Here is a 4,800-nt window from a genome sequence, read left to right as displayed (position 1 = left end):
AGAGAAAGACAGAGAGAGAGACACAGAGAGACAGAGAGATGTAACTTAGTTGGGTCCACTCTGCTTCCTCTGAGGATGCAGGTGGAAGTGACAGCAGTTAATTGCAAGACTGATTCTCCACCCTCATTGGTTGCTCAACCCCCTACATCAGATGGGAATTGAAGAAGTCTCAGGAGTGTGTGTTATTTGTGTCAGTGAGCCCTACTTTTAGAGCCAAACAACACTGTATTTGTTTCCTGGCTCTGACATTTGTTAGGTGAGTGATCAAAGACATTACACCCTCCCTTTCAGACTGATTGTGTTTGTAAACCTTCTTTTTGAATATTAATACTGATATTACAAACATGCAGTCTAAGATGCCCGAGTTATTGAAGTTGTTCTAGAATGATAATTGCAGTCATCATGTAACTCATTTTGCTTAGCCATCTTTTACTTCCCTGAAAGGCGTGAATTATGTAGAGAACTTGGTATTGGATCGTGTTTCCAACAGACATTGATTAAAGTTTTGTGATCTATCCTGCCGCTAAGACTTGATAAAAACCCACTCAAGATTAAAAAGCCTGTTTTGTGCGATGTGTCCAGTGATCCAAATTCATTATTTCTAAGAACTGGGTGGAGATGGTTCACCACTTCAACTCAATTCACAGTCATTTTGCACCAAGCTTATATCTAGGGACTCAGGGTTTATGTTTCTACATTGATAGCATAGTGTTTCTTTACTGTTGAAGTAAGCATTTTTTCAGGTGAGTTTTTTAATCCACATTAAATATTAGGATATAAATGTATAGGTGTTAGTTGAGCTTTGAAGGTGGCCTTCTAAGTTTTTGGTATGTTTCTAACTTCTTTGAAATGTGGAATTCCCCCCCCACACACACAAAAAAATTTACTACTAGGCCAAGTATAAACATTGAAAGGCACACACTGGTGTTGTGAATTTTTGAGACAGAATTTCAATAAATATGCATGGCTACAGCTGGATTTCTTAAGTAGCTGGGTTTTTCTCTTTTTTGAAGAGTGAGGGAAATATTTACCCTCTGGTTCAATAAAATACTTGCAGTGTAGAGGCAAAGCATCATATTTTTAAGTGTTGGCTTTAAGGGAAGGATTGGTCAGACAACAGCAAACTTGAAGATGAGTTCAGGTACTTGGGGCTAAACTTCCAGATCTCCATGTTAGGATTTGGTTAACCCAAATCTATGACAGAACCAAAGAAGAAATGAGTCAGAACACACAGCACCTCTTCCACGTGCCAACCTTGTGCATACCTCCCTTCCTCTCATCTTTTCCCTATCACAAAAAGATTTTAATCATCCCAGGACCCTTTTCTTGTCATTGTCTTTTGAGAAACGGTGTGCGAGCATCCTGTGGCTTTCCATTTGCTGTCCCCATAGCCTGGGTATTACAACAGATGCTGAGAAGACCATGTTCATTAAGCTGCTTATTACCTGCTTGAATAACATACATATTGTCTAGCAGTGTTCTGGGTCCAGTTCTGACTGTAATTTTAATAACCAACAAGCCTGGATTTCTGGCTGCCAGTTCTTAATAATTGCACAGTATGGAGTGGTCTGTCCATAATTTGTCTCTGAGATTTGGCAAGTCAAGCAAGAGAATCAGAAGGCAGGGGGCATAATTGAGGCTTATTCTTCCTGTCTTCTGATGGATTTGTACTGCTGGTACTGCTGGGGTTTTGTGACTTTGCCACAGGAGTTAATGGACTCTTCATGTGTAAAAATAACTCATTTTTAATGGTTAATGTTTCTTCTTGTTCCTGAGGCCTGGAGCACCTATGTTGTGCTGCTATTCAAAGGGTTGGCACTAGTGTGGCTTTTAGTTACCTCTGTCAAGAACAGCTGGTCCAGTATTAACCACTGTGACCTGTGAGCCTTTGTTAAACGCATTCAGAGGCTGGCTCTTTCTTCATCTGATATGGGAGGTACATTTTGCAGGCACTCCTTTCTTTTAAGGTCAACGTTTCAACCAAACCCAGACTTCCAGAATCATACTTTCTGTGAACATGAACAGGGAGTGAACATTTGGGAGCAGTAAGCAGTTGGATGATAGCTGGAGGTTAATGGGATTTTGACAAAGCTATCTAAAACCTTTTTCAAAATACAAAAATTGAATTGGTGTGTGTGTGTGTGCGTGTGTGTGCATGTGTGTATGTGTGCATATAACAACACACCATACACACTCACATACACACACAGAATCATCTCTGGCAGTGAACATACATTTAAGGTTCTGGTTTATGTGTGTGTCTTTAACCTAGTCTGGCAGTTTTAGTTACTTAGAGCATTACAGTGTGTATACATTTTAATGTAATTGCTTAAATATTTGGGTTCAGATCTACCATCTTCACCTTCAGACTAGCTGGGATCAGGAATTCAAGGTCATCTTTATCTATATAGAGAGTTTGAGGCCAGCTTGGAATATCCTGTCTCAAAAAAATCATAATAAAAAGAATTTTAATACTATATGCATGATGCCCCCACCCCTGCAAAGCATGATAGGTAGGTTCGTCCACAGGCAGGATTCGTGTGGATCTACCGTGTGGATCTACCTGGATATTCCTCTTTGCTTCCCTTTCTTACCTTCTGCAGCCTCGGCTTCTACCTGGATCATTTTCTTTTGCCTGAAGAATACTCAGTTTGGGTGTCCAGCAATCAACTCTTTCCTTATCTGGAATATGAGCCACTGAATAAGCAAATAAGTAACAAATAACGAAATCCTATTATTTCACCGTAGTTTGAAGGATAGCTAGCTATAAATCAGAAATTTAGCTTACACTTCTTTTCTTTCACTCTTGCGTTTATGTTTCCCCGGCTGGAGCAGGAAAGAAGATGATGCAACTTTATTTTTAAATCTATATTATGTAACAGTTTATGAACATGATATTATGCCAGGCACTTTGGGCAATGCAGATGAGCGAGGCAGAGCCAGTGCGTCAGGAAGCATACAGCTGAATAGCAGTAACGTTCGCAGACTTATATGATGTAAGAGAGTGAGTCAGGAGGTCGGGAGGAAGAATGTGTTGGATGCCCAAGGAACCAGCCTTTAAGGCTCCAATGCATGTGAAGGAAAGTTCCTGTCCTGGGGGTATAATCGCTTTGGGGGCCCTGGGTAAACCACCATGCCTCTGTGCCTCAGTTTCTTTGTGCAGAACATGAACGATGTGCGTGCGAAAGGAAGGTAGTTTTACCATCAGCAAGCGGACCATGCTTGTTTATTATTAGTTATAATGACTTCCCGGCTGTAGCGGCAAGAGAAATGGAGGAATGTTCCCAACTAGCTCCAACACACGCATAATGAACCTTTTAAATCCTGAGCACCAGGGGCCACATAATTTTGGGCCGGGAGATTCACTCGATTTCCAGACGGCTGGAAGTGGATCGGTCAGGGTGGAGGTACTACTGGAGTTCAGTGCCCAAGAACTGGAAGGCCCAGCTAACTGTAAATATTTATTCCTTCCTGCCTGAGCAAGCGTTCCTAGGCTGTCTGGAATGTTTCCCTAGCAAGGAAACAAAGGTATGTGTGAAGATAGAGCCTCGCTGGCTCCCAAGAAGAGAAACACTGGCTAGTTGAACTTCTAGGTTTCTTAGTTTGCTTTCTCTTCCTGTCTTCTCTTCTGTTTTATTTGAGACAGGGTCTCACTATGTAGCCCCAGCTGGCCTGGAACTCTGTATGTAGACCAGGCTGGACTCAGTCTCACAGAGATCTGCCTGCTTCTGCCGTCTAAGTGCTGGGATTAAATATATACACCACCGTGCCTGGCTGTTGTCCTCACTTTGTTTTAGGGCCTTTGTGAATGCTTATAGGCTAAGTCAGTACAATTGCATTTTTCTATTCTTTCCTTTACACACGTACTCTCTCCACCTTTCCTGGGATGGAGTGGGGCAGTTTCTTCTTCAAAAACCCTGTGTGAAACCTGTCCATTCAAATGGGAATTCAAGGCCATACAATTCACACCTGAAATGGTCATCAGACTCAACCAAGGAACTGACTCATGAAACTATTGGATGCATAAGGTGAAAATGCCAGAGTGGTGCTTGATGTCCGGATTCTGGAACAATCTGATTTGAGTGCTAATACCCTTTTATTGTTTCATCTTGAAGCAGGGAGGAAAAAGGAAATTTCAAACACTTAAAAAATGATAATTGGTAGTGTATGCTTATGATCTTAGCACTTAGGAGACTGGGGCAGGAAGGTTGCAAGTTTGAGGCCAGGCTAGGCTAACACAGCAAGACTCTAAAAAAAGAAGGAAAGAACTGCTACAATTATAAATAGTCCAAAGTGTGGTGTGAGCTGTTCACTTTGACCAGAGAGTTATAAATGGAAAAGGACTAGTGTTGGCCAGGCAGGGCAGATGGTTTCCCTCTGTTTTCCCTGTATCCTCTTTACCATAGGTCAGCTGCACTGTGATCTAACAGCTGATGGGGGCTGGAGAGATGGCTCCACTGTACTTTCAGAGAACCTGGGATCGGTTCCCATCACTCACATGGTGGCTAACAGCCGTCCGTAACTCCAGTTCCAGGGGACCCGACACCCCCTCCTGACCTCTGTGGGCATTACACAACATGGGTGGACTTACATACATGCAGACAATGCACTCATACACATAAAATAATTTTTAAAATTTTCTAAAAATTTGACAGCTGATGGACTCAGGCTGCTTTTGTTGTTATTTACTTATATCTAGTAGAATAATCCTTTGGCCTTGGGAATTTTCTCCCTTTCTAGAACCAAAAGATCTTTCTCTCTCTCTCTCTCTCTCTCTCTCTCTCTCTCTCTCTCTCTTCT

The 4,800-nt window shown here is 42.0% G+C and overlaps 1 protein-coding gene across 1 annotated transcript in view; it reads left to right on the top strand.

Annotated features, from left to right (window-relative positions):
- The window catches only part of Tnfrsf21 (TNF receptor superfamily member 21), an 80,249-nt gene that overhangs the window by 55,098 nt on the left and 20,351 nt on the right, over window positions 1–4,800 (top strand). The window lies entirely within an intron of this gene.

Source organism: Nannospalax galili, unplaced genomic scaffold, assembly GCF_000622305.1.
Source record: "Nannospalax galili isolate Female #2095 unplaced genomic scaffold, S.galili_v1.0 scaffold803, whole genome shotgun sequence".
Classification (NCBI taxonomy): domain Eukaryota; kingdom Metazoa; phylum Chordata; class Mammalia; order Rodentia; family Spalacidae; genus Nannospalax; species Nannospalax galili.
Note: the sequence above shows the minus strand (reverse complement) of the source record. Positions and strands in the feature narration are given on the sequence as shown.